Source organism: Molothrus ater, chromosome 8 (assembly GCF_012460135.2).
Source record: "Molothrus ater isolate BHLD 08-10-18 breed brown headed cowbird chromosome 8, BPBGC_Mater_1.1, whole genome shotgun sequence".
Taxonomy (NCBI): Eukaryota; Metazoa; Chordata; class Aves; order Passeriformes; family Icteridae; genus Molothrus; species Molothrus ater.
Window position 1 is genome coordinate 5,204,406 of NC_050485.2, and position 23,166 is coordinate 5,227,571.

At 40.8% G+C, this 23,166-nt stretch overlaps 1 protein-coding gene across 7 annotated transcripts in view; it reads right to left on the reverse strand.

Annotated features, from left to right (window-relative positions):
• Window positions 1–23,166, reverse strand: part of PCDH15 (protocadherin related 15) — a 639,096-nt gene that overhangs the window by 515,935 nt on the left and 99,995 nt on the right. For all 7 annotated transcript variants that reach the window (XM_054515533.1, XM_036385480.2, XM_054515534.1 and 4 more), the window contains exon 2: window positions 11,051–11,292. The gene's annotated coding sequence lies outside the window, so the exon portion shown is untranslated. The remainder of the gene's footprint in view (window positions 1–11,050; window positions 11,293–23,166) is intronic.

Below are 23,166 nucleotides of genomic sequence, written 5' to 3' on the forward strand. Positions count from 1 at the left end.
GCTTGGAGCAGCCTGGGACAGTGGAAGGTGTCCCTGCATTGGCAGAGGGTGGGATTGGATGAGCTTTAAGGTCCCTTCCAATCCAAACCATTCCAGGATTCTTTGAAAGCCTGTCAGATAATTAAAAATAAAACCAAATAAAACTATTTAAAATAAAAGCTTAAAATTTTGTAGCTTTTTCTTCTTCGTGCTATGGGAAACAAAAGAATTCTTTCCCCACTATGTTTAGCACAAAGATCTCTGGGAAAGCTGGAAAAGGTTCTGAAATGCATCTGCTTCCAACAGTAGTTTGTGTCCAATTTGCTTTCTGTACTCCACTTATTTATTTAAAGCTTAGTAATAAAAAATGGCACTGGGGAGGCTCAAATTTTGCAGCACTCAGCAGCTACCTGGTCAAAAGTGCTCAGTCTGAATGTTAAATTAGAACCACCAATTAATATTAATTAAAACCATCCCCGAGGTGTAAAACTTGTCCTATTTAGGGGAAAGGCAACAAAGTCCTACCGGATTTTTAATTATCACACATCCTGATTGTGGCCTTGGGGACACACGGTGGCAGCTCCATGGCCCCAGGGTCACTGGCTGGGATTTGGGAATTCCTTCCTGTGGGAAGGAGGGGGTTGGACAGCAGGTTACAGAACAGGGGACCAGAACTGGGATTTGGAGAGGAAAAATGATCCTGGCTTCTTCCCAGACACGCTTCCACATCCAACCCTGATGTCTGACATTTCTTCAGTGCTTCACAATGGCTCTAGGCTTGGAAAGGAGGGGAAATGGAATGGTTTTGAGTCCTCTGGAAGGCATTCAGCTCCACTGCTCCAGACAAAAAAAGTGTGTGGTGCTAATGTTCCATTGGCTAACAAGAATCCTCCCTGACACATTACTCCACTTATTTCATGGCTGTTTTGATTTGAGCACTAAAAGCTCTGCAAAACTGAAAAAAAAATAAAATAAATCAAAATTTAAACCCTGTAAAAGCAATTTTGCAGCTCAGGTCTTGAGGGAAGGACAAAAACTTTGGGCACTCAATAATTGAAGCTGCATAAGCAACAGCAACTGGCAGGATTACAGAGCAGAGCTTTTTGACAAGCATTTCATGGAATTGCAGATGCTCCACCAGGCACACAAGGAGGACTGGTTAAGTTCCCAATGCATTTTTTAAAGAGGGAATTAGAGCTATCCATTCCAGGTCATTACTCATGGATGACAAGGAGACTTCCAGCTTCTCTGGTAGCTGGTTACTAAAGAACTCTTTCTGTTCTTAAACTCAACACTCCTTCTATTATTCCCCCCCAAATTATATTTATATAATAAATGTAATTCTATTATATGTAGTTCTTCATAACTGAAAAATAAACCTGATTATCAACATACATTTCTGGCCTGCCCAGTGATCTCTGCAACATTATTTTATCTCATTTGCACTATCAATCCAGTTTTCAATGGGTTAGAAATTTGCTCCCTTTACCTTCTGCCTACAGAATCCCAGAACTGCTGTTCATGGGGGTGTTTATTATTGGAATGTCTCAATTGAAAAGGGGTGAAGCATCCAAAACAGCTCCCAGCTGCAGTTTTGCTCTGAAGTCACCCTGGCAGCAGGCAGCATTGAACACATCTGGATGCCATAGAATATGGGACAGGATGAGCAGGAACTCTGTGTTCTGAGGCGTGGAGCTGCAGCTTTCACCCCTCAAAGGACAACTTGGGAATGTCAATGGGAATCCTGCAGAGCCTTAACTTTTTTTTGGTCAAGGTTGGGATCAAATGTCTAAGACAGTATTTCTTGTTGGGACTCAGATGTTAATTAGTTAGTTGTTATCTATATAACAGGCTCACAAACCCCGAGTTCTACAGCACTTTATTCTAACAAACAAAAAATGGAGCCCCATCTCTCTCTCTACAAGGCCTTTTAAGATAAACTGTCCAATTAAGAAATGACACCTGAATTATTTTTACTTTTAACCCAATAACCAACCACCCATGGCCTGCAATGTGGACTTTTCCTATCTAATTACAAAATATGCCCAAATCCATGAGAAGAAGGAAGAGGACCAGCCTCTACCCTAAAACCTCCATCTTGCTTTATATATATTTCTATATTCTAAAACTTTACACTCCAAGTCTTCCACCATGTGAAATTACACACTTCTATTGAAATTCCACACCTATAAACCAAGTTCTGTCATTCAATTTTAGAAACCTTTTCCACGACCCCAGGTCAAATGCAGTATTCTCTTAGGAGTCAGTACCTACCAGCACAAAAAGCCTAAAATTCTCAGGGACCAAAATTCCAACAGAATCCTACACTGCACCCCAAAATATTTCAACCTGTGTTGCAGAGTCACTGAAGGATCACATAAAAGAGAAGGCTTCTCCCACTCTGCTCTGTTAAGGCAAAGCTGAGGAGTTTATAAAACAGCAGCTCCATTCCCTTCCTGGGAGGATTTTTAGGCTGGATTTTAGGGAAAGGCTCCTCCCCCTTAGGTCATGGGGCAGTGAACCCCATGGAATGTCCCCAAGGAATGGGCACAGCCCTAATGTGAGGCTCTGGGATGACACTCTCAGACAGAATATTGAGGTTTAGGTCATCCTGTGAGGAGAAAGGAACTGAACTTGATGATTCCCATTTAGCTTGGGATATGGTGATTCCAGGAATCTCAGCAGGAAAACACTGGGGGCGACTCCCAGCAGAGTCACCAAGGACACAACTCAGGTGCAAAGGTCCATCTGCTCTGGGGGAAGTCACAGTCTGGAGAAAGCAAAAAAACCCAGCCTGGCACAGCTATTAGAGAGCTGCTCAATTAATGCCTTGTCATTAAAATAATAATCATGTCACAGTGGACAAGCTGCTAGGAGTAAATAATAACAGGCATATCCCTTGAAAAATGGCCTGTCAAGAAGTAAACTGAGTATTTTGAAGAGTTTTTTTTTGTAAAAAACACATGTATGATGTTAACCATGCACATTACAAGGCATCACAGCCCTTAAGTACAATAACCCAGCAGATTTCCAGTATCTTATAATGCCCTGGTGCTCCTACATCTTTTGTTTAAAGAATCCATGGTTCCCTTCCCCCCTTGGAAATCCCAGTCTGCTCCTTACTTTTCCTTAGCCATGCCAGTTTACTCCCCAGAACAACACCCCCAACTAAAGGATCTCAAATGCATTCATACAAAATACTTTCCTTTTTCTGTTTAAAAAAAGTGATGTTCTTGCTGGACTGTGAAATTTTTGTCTTGGTTTACATTAATTATAATTCAGTTCAACCAAAACTAATTATCTAAGCACATCCATCCTCCAAAATGCTTGGATATAAATTTCAAATCTGAAAATTTAGGCTATCCCAACCTTGCTCCTGCAGGTCACATTGGTTAAGTAGAAAGAAAAAAGTGCCTCGTTTGCTTTTGCATTGAAACTTTCTAAAGAAACCAATAATAAATAATAATAATAATAATAGTAGTAGAGAAAAAAAAATCCCCTCTCAAATCTAAAGGCAAGACATGAAAAGAGCCAAGTGCAACACAATTTCTATTATTTGGGAATGTTTGGGAATGCCACCTCTCCCAAGTTTGGATTGTGAATACCATGCCAAACCCTTGGATACCAGGAGAAATCTGGCACAGTTGCAGGATGTCATTTCATCTCCACTGCCTGCTCACTGAAAAATTTATGTGCCCATTACTACCTTTGATGATTATAACTATGTCATTTACTTGGTCTAAAGTGGATGTCAGAACATACCCTGTGTCTTGATGACAGCAATAAAGAAATCAAAGGAAAAAAAATCATTCCATGGCAAAAAAAAAAAGTGATTAAAATTGCTATGAAATTCCCATTACTGCTGGACTCCTGATAAAAATCATGACCTTGGCAATCAGCACTTTGAGGGAAGTATTACCAGGGCCACTGGTAAAAGGAAACCAACTCTAAAGTCAACAAGAAATCATCAAGTCAACAAGATTCCATCAAGGAGGTTGGACTACACTTACATATTAGCCCCATGGCAGTAGCACATGACTTGGCCTGGGCTTGCTAAGAACCAGGCTTTAAATGAGATTTTCAGGGCCCAGCTCACATTTGGGGTTCTGCTGGTGCTACATTTGCTTTGGGAGGCTGTTCAGGGTGTTCAGGGCTGCTGCAAAGCCCCAGTGCCACAGGGGCTTCCTCTCCTCACTGACCCCAGCTCTTACTCTTTTCCATGGAAAATTATCTTGGTTTGATTCTTTTCCATGGAAATTATCTGGTTTGATTCTTGTCCCCATGTAAAAATGAAAATCCAACATTTCTGCCTCTAAAGGCACAAAGCACATTAAATACATGCAGGCTCCACAGCAGTGACTGATCTGTCTCCACAACAAAAAGTAAGTGGCATTTTTACAAAATTGTTTTCCTGCCCCTATTTTTCCTATTCTTACTACAACACCTTCCTGTAAAAATCAATGTAACCCTTCAAGTTCCTGGTTGTAAGATAAATTGATTGTACATAGAAAAGGTCACTTATTTCAGTAAAATGCAAACCCTGGGCCTGTTTGCTCATGGAGCAGAGCCTGGGAGAGCAAAGCACTCAAGATTCCCATGGCAGGAGCTCTCTCCCCAAAGCTTTGGGCATTTGGGACAGTCCCTGTACCTCTCCTTGGTCATGGGCTCCAGACAGAAGGAAAAACAGGGAAACAGAGGCAGTAAATAACTGCGAAGCCTCTTTGGGCTCTCAGCTGTAATGCAAACATGGCATAGGAAAGTGCCTTCTTAGCCTGAATATTTCTGGCTTTACAATTTAAACCTCACACAGATATCACAGCAAAGCAACAATTCCAGTGTAAACACAAAAGCAGCAATCCCCAAAACAGCTCAGAGAAGCTGCTTTACCTGTTTCTGTACACTCATTACCTAAGCACATGTATCCCAGGCATCCATCCTCAGAAATGTTTGGATATAAATTTCAAATTTGAGAACTTGGGCTATTCCCAGCCAGGAGAGTACTGCAACCTTACAGGCAACATTTGCTAAATGGAAAGGAAAAATCACCTTGTTTCCTTCTGCATTGAAACTTTCTAAAGAAACCAATTAGGTAATAATAATAGTAATAGTAAAATAATAGTAATAAAGAAAGCAAACAAAACGCACCCAAAAACTAAAGGAAAGCACCAAAACAGCCAAGGATTTGAAGGCTACAAATACAGTATTCCCTGGAAAAACAGAACTTTGGCTGTTAAATTTGTGGTTGGGCTGGGGACCCAGTGCATTTTGTCTAATCTTATTTCTAGCACATGCTAAGGTTAGGAAACATGGACTGAGAAATAGCAACATCAACACTGAGGCTCTAATTATCTCCATATCATTTATGTAATTTAAGAATATTTTGTGTCCATCTGCTGAGAAGTTGAGTTGATAATTCAGGCCCACTTATCAGACTTCCACACCCTCATCTGACTTGTCTCCAGCACTGGGGAAGAAGCGATCCATGGACACCAATGGACATAACGTTGCAGGGAAGCAGTCAATCCTTTCATCTTTGGGTGCTTAAAACACACAGGCTTTTCTGCCTGCTTTCTGTCGTGACAGGACACAGGGAGTGGCTTCAAATCCAAAGAGAGAAGGTTTAGACTGGGATATTGGGAATTAGGAATTGTTCCCTGGCAGGGTGGGCAGGCCCTGGCACAGGGTGCCCAGAGCAGCTGGGGCTGCCCCTGGATCCCTGGCAGTGCCCAAGGCCAGGCTGGACACTGGGGCTTGGAGCAGCCTGGGATGGTGGGAGGTGTCCCACAGCACAGGGTGATGAGCTTTAAGGTCCCTCCCAACCCAAACCATCCTGGGACTCTGGGATTCCAAATCCCATCCTAGAGGCAGGCACATTTCTAAGATTGCCAGACTTCAATGCCCTCAGGAAGGGCAGAGCTGTCTCAAACCCTGCAGGGAATCCAGCACATTTCCCATCCCATCAGGGACTGTGGCCTCTGTGCTCCAGGCCTGGTGAAGCCCTAAACCTTTACAAATAAGGTGGTGCTGGCTCCAAGGTTGGGCTCAATGACACTGGAGGTCTTTTCCAACCTCAATGGTTCTATGATTCTGAGCCACAGGAAATTCCAAGCAGAACTCAAAGAACCCCAGAAATCACTCAAGATTCCTGAGGTGTGAGTGGCTGCAGTGCTTGAGGTGCCAGCCCTCAGCAGGGTTTGGGGTGGTGGCAAACAGGCTGGCACAGAGCCTGGGCCTCAGGTAACAAGCAGGCAAACAAAGCCCAGGTGATGCACACTCCGTCCTTTCCCCCTTTCTTTTCTCCCCAGACTGAAATGCCAGACAGATCCAGGTTGATGCTCTCAAAGCCAGGGGTTTCTCTGAGATCTGGGAACACAAACTATGCACAGATAAATGGAGAGCCATTAGATGTTCAATCCTTATCCAGTCAGACACAGCCTCTTGGAAAAGCCTTAAAGGCTTTTCAAACCAACAGCCACTTCCAAGGGATTATTGCTGCACTGACACAGAACCCTGGACACGGGTGTTCTTATCCAGAATTTAGTTTCATGGATAATTGTCCTCTGGAAAGCAGTAAGACAATGTCTGCCAGTACAACTTCTCAATAAAAGCTCATTTTTCATATTCCAGCCCCACTCTGGCTGACCTGAACACTCAAGAGCCTTAATTGATGCATATGTGAAGCATTTCATGCACCCCTTGTTAAAGTCTTGTCCTGCAGGAATCATCTCCTCTCTTGTCAGCAAGATGCCAAGAGAGCCCCAAGGACACAACAGGATTTACACCATTATTGCACAAAGTGAGAACAGCTATTTCTTCTATTGACATTCTGCTTGTATTGAAATAGAGAAAAAAAATCTTCCTACTTAAGGGACTTCCTTTAAGCTGGAATTTAAACCATCTGATACATCAAGAGAGGTCTGAGGTAGACAAATAAAGCCCTGTCTTCTTTTGAAAATTAAATACATTGATTTTAAATATTTAAGAATATATATATATTTATAAATTTATATATATATATATATTTATATATACTTTTCTATTTAGGGGCTGGGACTAGATTATGTTTAAGGTCCCTTCCAATTGAAACCCTTCTAGGAATTTGTTTTGGTTTAGGGCAAATTTGGGAGAGAATTTTTAAAGGTTTTTGTTTTGTTGGTTTTTTTTAAGAAAAGCAGATTTGATTGTTTATTTGGTTTGGGAGAAAATAGTTTTTTAGAGAAAAGTGGAAAAATTTGTTTATTAAACAGTAAAATAGTAAACCTTAAACAATATTAACCTATAAAATTTTTTGTTGTTTTAAAAGAGATGACAAATTTAGAAAAGTTGGGGTTTTTTTGGGTTGTAGTTTGGCTTATTTAGTTTTTTATTAGTTTTTTTGTGTTGGAAATGCTGCAGCCCAGACCCACTTTGGAGAATTATAGGTGTAAGTTGGTGGTGGTGGTTTTTTGGATGTTTAGTTTAGAGTAGGTTTAAACAGCTTTAAGGAAAAGGGAAAAAAATAGGGAAATTTTTGTTTTAGTTAGCTAAAACTAACTAAAAGTAAAGGAGAGTCTTTTTTTGTTGTTTATTTGTAGACAATATAGTTTAGTGGGAGAAATGTGGAGGAGTGAGTGTAGTGTTTGAAAATAAACTGCGTGGGATTTTTTTTTTACTTTTTGGAATAAGTTTTAAAGGTATAAAACTTATTATTTAGCATAAACAGAATAAGATCATCATCAGCTTACTATTAAAACTAATAAAAATTAGTACCAGCACTCTGCTGCTCCCCTGACTTTGGGCACTGAGCACTTTTGCTCCTTCCCCTTCCTGAACCTCACTTTTATTACATTCATGTATTGTCCAAGACAGCCATAACTGGAGCTCACTAAATAAATTTGCTTGAAGAAATTTATGCAGGGTTTGAAAGTTTAATGCAACTGCCAAAAGATTTTGGAGTGCTGGGAGAATTCATCTTACTACTCATTACATTTATTGATTCCAATCAAGCTTCCAGACATCAGCATAGGTGCCACTGCTAAGAAATAAAAAGTTTCCAGGAAATCTCCACGTAAATCTGAAGTGACTGCCAGCTTTGGGGAAGGGAGGAAAGCTGAGGAAGAGCTGTGTAATCTACATGCCAGTAAATGCTTGGGCTCATGGGTTGTCAGGCACCACTTGAGAGATTTCTCCAACATTGCTTTTATAACCAGAGGAGATTTCAAGTCTCAAGATGAGACTTCAGCCCTCCAGCCTGCAAAAGGGCCAATATTCATAGCAGTGTTTGCTCTTTCAATAATCTGACAATTCGATTAGAGATGAAAAGCAAAAGCACTACACATAAAGGTTGGGCTTTTTTTCCCTCTTTTATAATTAAAAGCTGCATCCTGCTGAAGGTAGAAGCTGAGCAGCCACGCAATCATTCTACACTAAATAAATAGAATAACTTTGGTGCTACATCTGCCCTCCAGAACAACTGGAGGCTTTTCATTTGAGGATGGGAGGAAACAACAACTGTTGAGTTTTGGAAATAATTTACTACATTTGCCTGAGTTCACCTAAGAGAAAAAGAGCATTTGGGAAGGGATGAAAAATAATGACACAAGTTTTTTGTTTTCTACAGCTCCTACCCCAATCCTTCCCTAGGACTGGAGGGCAAACCACAGCTACTGCTGAGGGAACACCACAATCCAGCCAGCATTTCAAAGAGTTTGGTTGAGTACAGCATGAGATAAACATTTTATTTCCATGATTGAAAACTGATTTTAACATAATTGCTTTTCACCTTTTTTTTTTTTGTGTGTGAGTGTGGTGGTTTCGTATGGGAGGTATCTACAGAAGTCATGTAAACCTCTGTGGAACTGACAATTACAGTCGGTAATAGCCTCAAAATCTCCGCCTCAAAACCTCCACCTCAAAATCTCATCTTAGAAAGAAATCTCAAAATTATCAAACCCTCAAATTAGCAAAACCAAAACCACTACAGTGTGGTATAGATTGTAGATGGCTACACTGGAAAACACTTGGGAAAAGAATTATTCCAAAAGTTTCCTTCAACTCTGAGCTTCTGAGGTATTTTTACTTGTAGTGGTTGCAATAAATAAGAGCAGTAATGAAAACAGGCCCATGGGAAAGACCTTTCTGGATCACCTGTGAGCTAACAATTTCTTGAATTGGTTGGGGTGGCCCATATTATAACAGAATAAATATTTTCAAACTTTGCTATTTCTGAGCATTTTGCTTTCTATTTGACATTAAGAGAACACCACCTGCAATGCTAAATAGAAAAATGTCAATAACTAGAATTCCTTGATGTTTGCCATTTTGCACAAATACAACCTGGATGTAGTTTAATCCTTGTTAGGCCTTACAAATTTAAGTTAAATGTAAACTATAAATAATGACCAGCCTGTTCCATTTCAATTTTCTGTGTCATCATTTGACTTTGTAAATGAGGGTGATTTTGGGACATGCTCTTAAAGAGCAACATCAAAAGCAGCTTAAAACTTCCTGTCTAGGTTGATTGTAAACCTGTTGTCTCCACAAAACTAAAGGAATTTTCTGCCTAGATGACACCTCACCTAGCACAGGAACCTATCCAGCAACAGGATCAACCTGTGGAATTTTGTGTGCAAGTTTCCATTAGCTGATGGTGCTGGGAAGGATTTGCTGCTCCACTCCTGACACAAAGGAGAGTTTGTTGCTGAGTACCCCAGTAACTGAAAGCACAGGTACAACCCTAAAAACCTCACAGCAACTTTATTCTCTATTAACTCAACAAAGAGGGAGTATCAGCTAGGAGAGAATGTGCTAAAACATAGCATATAATATTAAAAACCAACCAAACAAAGAAAAAAAAACCCAGAAATAAACTATTTCAATGTTGCCTTTTGAATATATTTGGAGATCTCACTGAGAATCACCAGCACAAATGTTAATTAACCAGGCTGGCAGACAAAGGAAACAGATGTGAGTACAGTAATCTTGTGCACTGGAATTAATTACATCAAATTTTAGGTGATGACACAAATAAAGGTCAGGTTGTACTGCTGAGATGATCAAGAACACAAACTGCATATCTATTGCAACATTTAATAACCCCCCATTCCCCACAGGGCAGGAACCCTTTCAGGCAGCTGTGTGATGAGCAAATACTTAAATGTCACACCTGGAAAATTACCCAACCTGTGCCTCCCATATCAGATGTTTCCCTTTTAAAACCCAACAAGAGCAGCTCTGTTTCTGATGCGTGGAAGACAATTCACACTCTCTAATTGCCACTAATTGCCAGCTACAATTTTATCCACAATTCCAACCCTGAAAATGATGCTTTCTATCAGCTGCAAACAGATAAGAAAAGGCTGGAAGTGAACATAACTCTCATGTGTTTGGATATCCCCTGCAAACCCTACCTAAGAATGTTTTATCCAGCCTCACGGTGGCATTTCCTGAATTCTACAGAATTGTGATTTAAAAGCATTGAGTAATGTGATAGCTGATCTCATCTTCAAGCTACTCTTGAAAACTTCATTCTTACTCTCCATTTCCATTCTGGATTTATCTGATTTCAGTCTCCTACAAGGATCCTGACCTGCTCCTCTCTGTCACTCCAATCTGCCTCCAGTATTCAAGCATTTCATTCAATCTCTGCACCTCTAACCTGTCAGCTCCTTAGAAAATGTTATTCTCAGATATTTGATCACCAGAACCAACATCAAATTAAACATTAGGTAAATTTACTAAACTCGAGCAAATTAACACATAAGGTTCCACAGCTAACTTTAATAAAGATATATATTAGAGACAAATCACAAGGTTAGATATCAGGAGGAATTTTTTCCTGGAAAGAGTACTCAGGAATTGGAAGGGGGACATTGGTGGAGTCTCCATCCCTGCAGGTGTCCCAGCAAGGGCTGGAGGTGGCACTCAGTGCTCTGGGCTGGGGACAAGGTGGGCACTGGGCACAGCTGGCACTCCATGGGCTGGCAGGGATTTTCCAGCCTCAGGGATCCTGGGATTGTGTCCTTTATTATTAAAATTATATTCCCTGCATCTAACATTCACCCCAAAAATGAAATTAAAGGAAGTCCCTCACCTTTCAGCCCTGGCCTGGTGTGTGGCTTCCAGTGAAAGCTCCAGCTGATTGCACTGTATTCCTTCTTCTCCTCTGGGCTCTTTTTTCTTCCACAGCTCCCCCAGCCTTGCTTGTCAGCTGCACCTTATTCCAGGGCTGTGCAGAAGCACCCAGGGCATCATCCCAGAGCAGCTCCCTTGTCCTCCCCCTGTGCTGGCTCAGCAGGCTCCTCCTGGTGCTGCAGGCAGGGAGAAGCCCATGCTCTGTGGGAGAGAAAGCCAGGAGATCAGGAGAAAGCCAGGAAAGCTCAGAAGGCACAGCCATGTAGCCACAGATCTCTTCACAGAGAGCAGGCAGGCACAACTTCCCAAAGACAGTTCCTGGGAACCTCAGAGAAAGAGAAAACAATTCTTGTCTCTATTCTCTGCTCCTGCTGTTTTTGCACATGTGGAATGTGCTAGGAAGATTGTTTACCTGAAGGGAGTTGTTAATTGGATTCTGGTGATGGTTGTTTATTAATATTAATTGACCTATTGGGTCAGAGCTGTGTCCTGGCTGTCTCAAGACAGTCCCAGCTTTTTCTTTAGTATTCTTTAATATTATTTGTAGTAGAGTATCTCTTTAATATAACATAGTATTAATGTAATACAGCATAGTTTTAATAAAGCAATTTTTCAGCATTCTGAATCACGGAGTCAGATGCAAATCATTGCCTGCTGGGGGTTGCCTGTTTCTACTGTCACATTCTGCAATGTGACATAGCTGGGACAGAACAGCAGAGAATAATCCCAAGGGAAGTGCCTTCCAAAACAGCAGTGGCTCTTCAAACCATAGAAATTACTTGGCCTTTCTTCTCCCCCAGCCTCTTTCTAGGTATTTTAGACTGGCAATGAACAGCTACAAAAATCCCAGAATGGTTTGGGTTCAAACCAATCCCCTAAACCATCCCCAGAATGGGTAAGGTTGGAAGGGACCTTAAAGATCATCTTGTTCCAAACCCTCCAGCAATATTTCCTAGAAAAAGAGTCCTGCTCATTGCTCTGCTCCTCAGATGGAAAAAAAAAAAGCCCCTAAACTCTTACTTCTCTTTATTAACTACACCTTAAAAACCTTATGTGCCTTCAGCAAACCCCAAGTGATCTTAAAGAGAGGTTCAGGGGCATTCACCAGAATGCAGAAAACACAACAGGAATATTTCTTGTTTGTTCTCATCAGAACAAGGGGTCACCTTAAATAAAGACCATTTTGTGAATAGATTCCAAAACACTAAGGAAAATATAAAGTGCAAGGCTTATTTTTCAATGAAAAGACCAGTAAGATATAAAAATTGCGAGCTAAATTGCTTTAAAACATCAGAAAAGCTTGCATTTCACAACAGCAATAGGTTCTAGGAAAAACTAAGTGAAACCCACTGGAATGAGGTTTTTAACATCCAGTTAATGGGCAGCTGATGATTTGCACAGAGCCACAGCACCAGCCTGGGGGGCTGCAGCAGGCACAGGACCCTAAAGCTGAGCTGGAGCTGCTGCACCAACCAAGGTGGAAGCAGAGGATGATCTGAACCAACAGCTCTTGTTGTTTGGAAAAAAAAACAAATCCCTTAAAAAAATCAGTTAGAAATCCTTTTCATAGATAAAGATGATAAAACTTTGGTCCATATTGTGAGAAAAAAAAGCCTGTGCAATGCCATGGCTGAAAGCCTTGGGAACAGAACCTATAGGGTGAGTTTGGCTGGGAAGGAAGCAGGGCAGAACAGTGGAGTTCCTTTAACCACGCAGGAAAAGGTGGCTGAAACAAATCTTGGTCTTCCAAATTAGGGCCACAAATGCTCTAAAACTTATATAAACATTCTCAAGTTCATAAATAAGATTTCTGTTATTCTATTTCTTATTAATTCATTAATAAGAATTCTTAGAAGAATGCTTAATTCTTATACAAATTCTTCTTAATAAGAACCCTAATAATTCATTAATACTAAATCCTATCAGAAATAAGTTCTTGAATTCTTTGTCACAGGATGAGAGGAGATGGTTGTGTAAGGAGCTGGTGTTGAGGAACTATAATCCTCTTGGATGTGAAGGAACCTGGAGCCACTGACAACACACAACATCCCTCAGCCATGGGTCACATGCTTTAAATTATAATACTCATGAAATTGAGCAACACTTCAGGAGAAAGCTAATCCTGCTCCAAAGTAGGAAAAGTACAAAACAGAACTTTGCTAAAGTTTCTGAAACAAGTTACCCACAAAAAATCACATGTAGGAAGTGTATGGAAACATCAGTTTTGGAGTTACTGAGGCAGAACGAATTCACCTCTGATGCACAGATTTACCATGAAACCATCAGGAATCACTCCTCTGCTCCTGCCTTAGGCTCAACACCAAAGGGGGAAGAATAAAGCATATGGTCCAGCCAGAACTTCTGAATGCTTGGATTCCTAACTCCCAAAAAGAACCCTTTGATTACAGCCCTTGTACAGAACACACACAGGCACAGACAGATGTGGATCACCCTGGTGGCAAAGGCTGTGCAGCTCAAAGAGAAAGATTCCTCCCCCAAAACAAAGGCTGGCTCTCCATCACAAATATTCCCCACTCTCCTCCCCTGGTGACAAAGAGAAAGCAGCAGCAATTGCACAGGAGCTGCTCTCAGACAAGTGACATTTAAGCCCAGTGTTCCTCCCGTCGCTGGCAATCTTCCCCTGCTCCACTGTGCTCACATTAATAAAGAATTCAGAGGTGAGCAAGAGCTCCTCAGAATATGTCAAGGACTGGGGGAGAAATGCAGCATCAGGGAGGAAAATCCATTAGAAAAATGAAAAACAAGATCAAGCCAACCATGAATCTCACACTGCAGGACTACCAGGTTGCCTTATTAAATTGCACGTAAGGAGAAAAATAAATGAAAGGGGTGAAATTAGGAGAAGCAGAGGCCTATGCATACTGAAGCACCTGAAAATCTTCAGGAATTCAAATAACATTAAAAAAACAAAAAGGAGAAATTTAATTCTATTTCCAGGCGTTTTCTTGCCTAAAACTACACATGAACATATCCTGTTTTCCAGAGCTCTAAGTGTGTACCTCTTGTGTGTGGGAACAAAGAGAGGCTCTAATATTTAAGGCATTTGTTCCAAAAACTTGTCTTCTTCCCTGTTTTCACCTACCAGACTTCCCTGTCTGATCCATCTTTCCCTCTCCTTGAAGGTTTTGGGTTCAGCAAGGAAGTGGTCAAGAAAATCCTTGAACACTCACCCCAGAACAAGAAATTTGGGCAGGAGATAATAGACTAAGCAGCCTGCAAGGTGCAAAGGTTCAAAAGTCTCAGGTGCTCCACTAAATCCAGAAGTGTGACCTTAATTAAGCCATCAAATTGCTTTATGATTCAGAATCCAAGTACAGCATGCCCCATCCTCTCCTATTTCCATCAAATACATGTCCTGGACATAAAGGGCTCCAGTTAATTAAGAAGGATTGTTGAAATCATGTAAAGCCATCAGAAAAAAACTCAGAGGTAGGGTCATTTATTTCAAAAGGGAGCATAAAAAATGAACAAAATCACATCGCAGCACTCGGGGGGAAAAAATTGAATGATGCCCATTCTTAACTTAAAATACTTTGCACTTAAAACTTTGCAGACTTGGGTTCCCAAATGGGAAATACATGTGCTTTGGACCCTGGTAAATACAGCAGAGAATGTTTCACTATGTGCCTGTTCATTAACATTTATGAACACGTTAATTAGAGCAATTCTTAACTCTGCTCACAGTACAAAAGCACTGCGTACATTTAAAATCAACTGAAACCACATTAAAACTCTCAAGTTGAAGGATGAGAGTTGCCAAGGTTCAAAGAGCAGGGGACCAAAACAACTGGTTAAAAGTGTTCCAAATAAACCAATCCAAAGATCAGAATATTTCAAATATATTTTAAATATATTTATAATTTAATATCAGATTATATATATATATCTATCAGAACATATCAATCTATATATCAGAATATATAAATCTTTTATATTTGATATTTAATATCAGAATATTTTCCCTGTACAAAGTGGACTGTATTAATGAAGTTGTTTCCTATGAGAAGACATACAATAATTTGAGTCATTTTCAAGTAAAAGGTTAATGGATATAAATTACCAAAAGTGGTAGAGACAAATCATCTCATTAAGCCTGCTGACATTCCAGGATTCAGTTGTAACAGAGCTACACCAATCAGTACTCCAGCAGCCTCTAATTAATTTGTTTTCTCAGCCATCACCAACTGTAAGGAGGAAGGAAAGTTTCCCAAAGCCAATGCCTCATTTTGGGGGGAACCCAGGGATGTTTTCAGATCAGGGGAACAGAGCCTTGTGAAGAGATTTCCTGAGATCAGAACAAACCATTTAAACCAACAAACCATTTTTGTCCTGCTCAGAAATGAGATGTGGACATGACCAGGGGCAGACCCTGGTTATGGGATCCAATTCCAAATAAAGAGTGGCAGCTCCATAGGAAGAAGCCCTTTCCAGGAGCACTTTTGTGACTCAGTTCCTACATCTCCTCTTTGTTCTCCTCTCTAAGCCTGATTTTTTTGTCTTCTGGCAAGAAATCTCCCTCCCAGAGTGCTGCTGGCATCTCATCACTGATGCATCTGCTTCAAGCCAAGGCTTTCTTCATCTTAATGTAAAGAGATTCATGAGCAAAAAAATGCCAGATGATCGAGTTGTCCTCAGAGGTGACCAAACCTCCATACTGGATTTCTTATTTAACTGATTCCATCTAGCACAACTCCAGATTCCAGGTTCTCCTTACCATCATCTGTTCTTTGCTATACCCCAAACCCAGAAAAATGAATAGATCTATTTGATTAATGCTTGACTTACAGCACCAGTCAGTGCAACTACAGAAATACTTCATTTTTACAACTACACACTGCAGTAGCTCTATTTTCAGTTGGCACAGCTAAAACAGTTTGCTTGGATTAGTATATTTTGAAGTAATCCAGTTAATAATTGCCCAAAATGGAGATGATGTTGAGCTGGGGGTTGCAGCAGCTGAAATTAGACAGATCTGTTACAGTACTTCTCCCTTTTTAACTCCAAAAGGAGTATTTATCCAATTTTAACTCCAAGCAAGGCCTGAGTTTTGTAAATAAAGCTGTGAAGCAGAATCCTGTTCATACACATAGGACTCATCTTCCTAATCTTCACATTTCTTAAAAGAAATCCTACTGGCAAAAAAACTTCATCTGAAAGCTTCTGGAATCAATTGTGAAACTCTGTATGTGAGGAAATGGTTCAACTCTGGCCCCAGCAGAAATCTGAATGCCAGGTCTATACTTTAAGATTTTCACAATATCTGTGAATGCTCTGAGTCTGGTTAAAGGGATCTGTCACAGAGTTGTCCTTCACAGAAACCCAGAAAGGTTTGGGTTGGAAGGGACCTTAAATCCCATCCAGTGCCACCCCTGCCATTTCATGGCAATGGTTTTGCTCTAGTCTGGTGCTGTGCAACTTAGGAATAACCAATTCCAGGCAGCCTATGAAGTTATTTAAGGCAGAGGATTTTCAGGTGTACCTGGTTTCAAATACCTTCTACACCTGAACATGTGCTGGTATTTTAATTTAAATCCTTTGCACGTTGTCTGTTTTATGCTTAGAAATTTCAGACTTTCCCTTGAAGAATATTGACATGAATTAACAACTTTCAGATACAGATGAGGCAGGCTGAGTCATAACCCATTTTAGAGAGAAATCCAGAGCTGTGCAGCCACATACCCTGAAGAGGCATGACCAGCTCACTCTTCCTCATGCCCCTCAACAGAGTTAAGAGCTGCACCTCAGACACCCCAGCAATTTTCTGCTTCACAAACAGCAATAAATGACAGAGTTTCTGCAGAGCCATGGGATGGCTGTGTACATAAATATAGATGCACTTGGTTTGCTCTGTGACTGAACATCTGAAAAGCAACAAGACAAGGAAAAATTAACTTTTCAAGAACAGCATGAAATGCTGCACAAGAATATTCAGTATTTCCTCTGTTCAATGTACTGTGTTCCACACAGAACACAAACCACCAAACTTATGCAAGTTAAAGCTTTTAAAGGAAATCTCAAAGTTGGGCTCCACAATTTTTATTGCATTTTAACATTCTGAGTATGTATGTTGCCTGCTTTGATCCAGCAAAAGAGTTTAACCTGAAGCCAAATTTCCATTAAAAAAAACAAAGAAACAAAACCTCAAACCAAAACAGACAACCAAAAAAAAAAAGGAAAAAAATTAACCCCCCAAAAAACCCCAAAATAAAATAAAAAACAAATAAAAACAAACAAACAAAAAAAAACGACACCTGAAATCTACTTAACCTCTTGCAAACTGACATCAAACTGTCCATTACACCTTTTCTTATTGGAATTTTAAATCCAAGTGTCAATGAATCAAAGTAAATATTGGGATTTCCTGCAGGCACACCCCCCTCATTCTGAGCTAAACTTGAAGGGTTTAAGTTTAGCTGTCTATGCTCTGAAGTAAACAAAATATTAAATAAATAATTTAATAAATAAAATATTAAAGATTAAGAAGTCTCCTCCTATGGTTGTGGTGTTTAGTCAGCTCATAAACACTTCATAAAGTCAGCTGGGTGCAAAGGCACAGGTTTATCTCTAACGTGACATTTACCTTGAATTTTACTGGAAGCAATGATCAAAATTCAGATTATTTAAATCTCCATGAATCATGGCTGCCAACCTAGACCTTCTCAATACTTCTGACTGTACCAGCAATTAATATCTTCTGTATTGAGTCTATTCACCAGGTTGAGAGAATCTAAAATTCTCCCTGTGCTCACAGTGCTGATTTCTCTGTCTGCTGCACAGGCAGCTTTCCTGCTCCTCATCTGCAGGGAAAATCCTCTGCCTGGTGCCTCCACATCCCATATTCAAAGAGAGACTTCAAATGAAGTTCTGGCATTTCTCCAGCATTAACTCTGACACAGTCAATTCAGCAGGGAAATGCCAGATTTGTCTGAGCTGCTCAGGGGGTGGGGTGGGCAGAGCTGTGCTAATGCCCCTCCCCTCTCCCTGCATTTATTGCAAACAATTTTCAGACATGTTTTCCTAAGCAAATTTGATTTTGTCAACATATCCAGTGGGTTTACAATACAGGTATTGTTGCTGGAAATGTCAGTGCTCTAAATGCAATTCCTGATGTAGCCTCTCATAGGATATTGAGAAAGAGCCAAGTAAATTTGTTCTTTCTATCTAAATGTCAGTTTAGGTGTAAAAACCCCTAAATATCATGAAGCGAAGAAGAATGTGCACTGTGTGTCTAATGTGATGACTTGGATAAGAAAGAAAATTAAATCTGTTTTGTGTGAGAATACTGAACCCTACAGTGGAGGATGTCAACAGCCCCTCTGTAAAAGGAAATGTATATTGCAGATATAAATAACTTTACAAGACCCTTTTTATTGTCATCATAAAACCTCAAAAACATGATGGAATCAAAGCCATATTAGAGTTTAAAATACCATAAACCAGAAGCTATTATATCCCTGGCATACAGAACAGTTTAAAGGAAGACATAATCACTAAATCAAAATTTATCTTGCATCAATAATAGGAGAAATGTGTTTTCATCATACTCCCCATCCAAGATCCTCCACAAAAGTCAACAATGCCTCCATTTATAAAAAATATTGGAGGGAATTTGGGGTGTTTGCATGGAGAAATAACAGGTTGTAGAGGTGGGGACTGAAGGTAGGATGGAGAGATGTGTGCTAAGGGCCAGGCAAGGCAGGAGCTGTCCTGCCCAAAAAAAAGCCAGAAAGAGTCTGGGAAGGTGATATTCCATGGATGATACAAAGGAAGTTTAGAGTTTAAAATACCATAAACCAGAAACTGTTATACCCCTGGCAGACAGGATAGTTTATAGGAAGACAATCACTAAATCAAAATTTATCTTGCATCAGTAATAGAAGAAATGTTTTCATCATCAACTTCCCATCTCCCCATCCAAGACCCTCCACAAAAGTCAACAAAGCCTCCATTTATAAAAAATATTGGAGGGAATTCGGGGTGTTTGCATGGGTAAATAGCTGGTTATGGAGGTGGGGACTGAAGGTAGGAGGGAGAGATGGGTGGTAAGGGCCAGCCAAGGCAGGAGCTGTCCTGCCCAAAAAGCCAAAAAGTCTGGGAAAAGAGAGGCTGGGAAGGTGACATTCCATGGATGAGACAAAGGAAGTCCAGACAGTGATGCTGAGAGCCACCTGCAGGGATGTGCAGATGGACCTTCCCTGTCTCAGAGCCTGAGCAATCACTGTGATGGATGGGAGGCAGCAGGAGGAGGTGTGGAGTCACGGACCCGAGGGGAACATCCTGGCTCTCCACACAAAATGATGGATCCCTGCTGCATGCTGATACGCAGGAGCAGCAACGTGGGGCTGCAGCTATTAATGCTGGGAGGAAATTGGTTCAGACTCCTTGACAGCCACTTAAAAAGCAAAAAAAAAAAAGAGTAGAAAGCAGGGGAAAAAAAAAAAAAAGAAGATCAAGTGTTGGTTTGTAAAACCCACAGTGCAAACTTGTCGCACGTAATTCTGACTCTCCCACCTCAACAAATGGATCAGGGACTTAGAAAGGGTTTAAGGGTGGGAAAGAAAGCTGAAACCTGATGTCTCACAGTGGGATGAGAGAGGTGTGGCACACCCAGAGCAAAGAGTGACAGCCCAGCCTCAGGATCAGAGCATCCACCACAGCTCCAGACAACAAAAGGCTGGGGGCTTTCCTGCATGGCCTGTAATTAGGCAGGGGAAGCTGGCTCCAAGACACCATGAGTTCCCATGGGTCTAAAAGGACTCTCAGGATCTATGTGGAAGCCAGACCTCCTGGATATACCTCTGGCTTCCCAGCTGCCACAGTGTGTGGCACCTGAGAGAGCTTCCTGAAGAACTTTTATTGTATGCTTGAGCTAAACTCACATTGTCATGCTGCTTTCCAAGGGAAGAACCCTAAAAATGATAGAAAAGCAGGAAAAGAGAAGAGAAGAACTCTTTATCTTGAGCTCCAAGCGGCTGAGAGGCAGCTGGAGTGTTCCATCACTGGAGGGAACTGCAGAACCGGTTTGTGGCTGCACTGGTGAATCCCACCAGGACCCTTCTTGGACACTCCCTGACCCTCCTCTGTGATCTCTGCCCCCAACCCTACCCCCTTCTTCACCCAAGTGCCCTCTGCACTCTTTTAGGACTGGCACATCCCCTCACCCTTTTGGTTAACCAAGACAATTTTGTGATCCCATCAGCAACCCCTTGGCCAACTTCACCCGAGTCAGCACCAAAGGTTGCTCAACACACAGACACATGAGAATGAGCAAATACTGTGAAACAGACAGCTTGGATGGGCATGCAGGATCTCCCCTTGCAGGATCCCTGTCTCTCATAGCTCAGCTTCTAAGTTCCAGGCTAGAGGTTTCATCTGCTCAAGGTTACCCACGAATCCTTAACAGAGTTCTGAACCAGACTCCAGTCTCATGTAAGATTTTAATTGCAAAGCTTTGCACAAACAGATTTGTTTTTCTTGGTTCCACTGTATTGTAAATAATAAACCTCCCTCCATAACACCTGAAAGCTTATTATGTGCTTCAGTAAAACTGTTCATAATTATTCAGTTATCTGATTATGTTTGCCCTTTTGTGTATTTGAGCACCTCAGAAAGACAGAAGGTATTAAAGCATTTACAAAGCAGGCAACTAATTTATTTTCACATCATTTGCCCTCCCATACTGCATATTATTATATGCAATCAGTCAACTAAACTACAGGATGCCCCCACTTTCTATATTCCTGAATGGCCAATAACATCAGCTGTAAGGAGAATTTCTACTGAACACTGATATTCTTGTTTGGACATGAATACCCTGCGTCTGTGCAGATATAGATCCCCACAGAAGGAAACCTTGTTCCATGAATACTGGATAAAACAAAAAAACCCATCAGAAATGCTTGCAAGGAGCCTGGGCGTGACTGATAAGGGAGCTGTATAAATCTCCAGCAGCCACTTGCCAACTTAATTCTGAAACATTCAGCTGATTCCAACTGCAGATTATGACTTTTCTCTAACCATCCCCTTTTTCATCTTCTGCTAGAAATATTCATTTACCCAAAGCAGCAGAGAGGCAGCCCAGGACACCCAAACTTGGATAAATCACAGGCGTTGATTTCATCTCACGCAAGCGAAGCTTCCCGCTGTCCTTTTAAAACAAACAAGGAGGACTCAGAGGCCTGCACATAATCACTGAATTACAAAGAACAGATGTGAAACATTAACAAGGAAATGCTTAGGCTGGCAAGGAGCAAGGACTATAAAACAGCACGCACTTGTACCCAGCCAGACTGGCTTTTCAATGACTCATACTTATGAGACTACAAACAAGAAGGAACAAAAATTAAATGGTTCATTTGACTGGGCCTAATACACTTTAGTTACTTTAAATTAACTGGTAATTGTGCCATTTCTTAACCTTGTTCTTTTCCTTCTGACTTCTTAGTTGGAATGCCTTGATGGAGGGGAAATTATTACAAACCCCACACAGCTCCTATCTGTGCATTTACCTATCCTAAATTCATGATTAGTGCAGGCATTCCCTTCAAAACATGAAATAAAAGCACCCCTCTGTCAATTGCCTATTCAACCTGTTACTACACCGAGTATGCACCAAGGATTAATTTTTCTTTTTTTTTTAAACCAGTTCTACAAAGATTTTATCCTGTTCATTGCCTGAGCAGCCTGGGATAGTGCAAGGTGTCCCTGCCCATGGCAGGGGGCTGGAATGAGATGAGCTTTAAGGTTCCTTCCTACCCAAACCATGCTGGGGTTCTGTGATATTGCCAGGCCTATTTCTCACCCAGCACTGACAGAAGGAGAGAAAAGGAGTCACTACTTGCAGTGTTAATAAGGGAGGGTGTCCAAGCCATACCATGAATAACCTCATACTATGGATAACAGAGATAAGAACCACTCTGAACTGCAGGACAATGAAGGCTCAAATACAAATAGCAATTGAAATTCATTGCATTTCATTAAAAACCCACTGCCTGACACTCATCCATACATATTTTCTATTACTGTGCCTGTCCTACAAACACATCCTCATCTCTCAAGCCACTTCATGTTTTATTGACCCCATGACTTGGGTTGCAAGAAATGAAAAAGAGCTTTGCTCCTGCATGATTTGATGGTGACATCACATTTACAGGAGCTGGACATGGATGATCCCTGCGGGTCCCTTCCGGCTCAGGAAATTCTGTGATTCCAAAAAAAGGAATGTGTGTGCTAAGGGGAGATTGCTGCCCATCTTCCCTCATGGTGCCAGGGAGAAAAAAACAGGGCCAATTGCATACAAACAGAACCTTCCCACTTGTCTTTATCACAAGTACTTTAAGATATTCTTACTATCTCCTGTTGTTGTTCAAAACACATAAAAATTAATGCCTTAACTACTTGATTGTAAGGACACAAGCAAGATCAACACACTCAGTTTGAAAAGAAGCATAACCCGGATAGAGCATGTTGGGAAACCTCTCCTGCTCCAACTGCTGATGAATGGATCAACTTGGTTTTTTTATTAATTTATTTTTTCTCTCAGAGATAAGACATCTATTATAATGTAATATATAACACTATAGTGTAATATTATATATACTATAATTAGATGTATAATATATTAGTAGATATTTTATATATATAAAATATACAGATCTATATTTCTCAAAGAGATACCCATATGTTAATGCAGAATTCCTCATTATGACCAACTTGGATTCACTTTTTGAGAGCACTGGGGACATTTTTTTTTCCTATTACCCACTGGGAATGAGAAGGACTTAGGCAGTGAATCCCTTAATTTTTTACAAATCATCATCATTTGGTAAATTCTGGCAGTGATTATTTCAGCACAGCTATTAAAAATTCAGCCTTTATTTGCAATCAGAGTCTCTGAGGCTCCCATTAAAGAGGTCTCCTTGTGCCTTCATCTCCCACAGTGAAGAGTCCTTCAGCCTCACATCACCCCTAAGCTCTCGTGCCCACAGAAGTTGAATTAAATCACTCCATGCCTTTTTGCCTTCAACAGAATGGATAATTCACTTTTGTCTCACA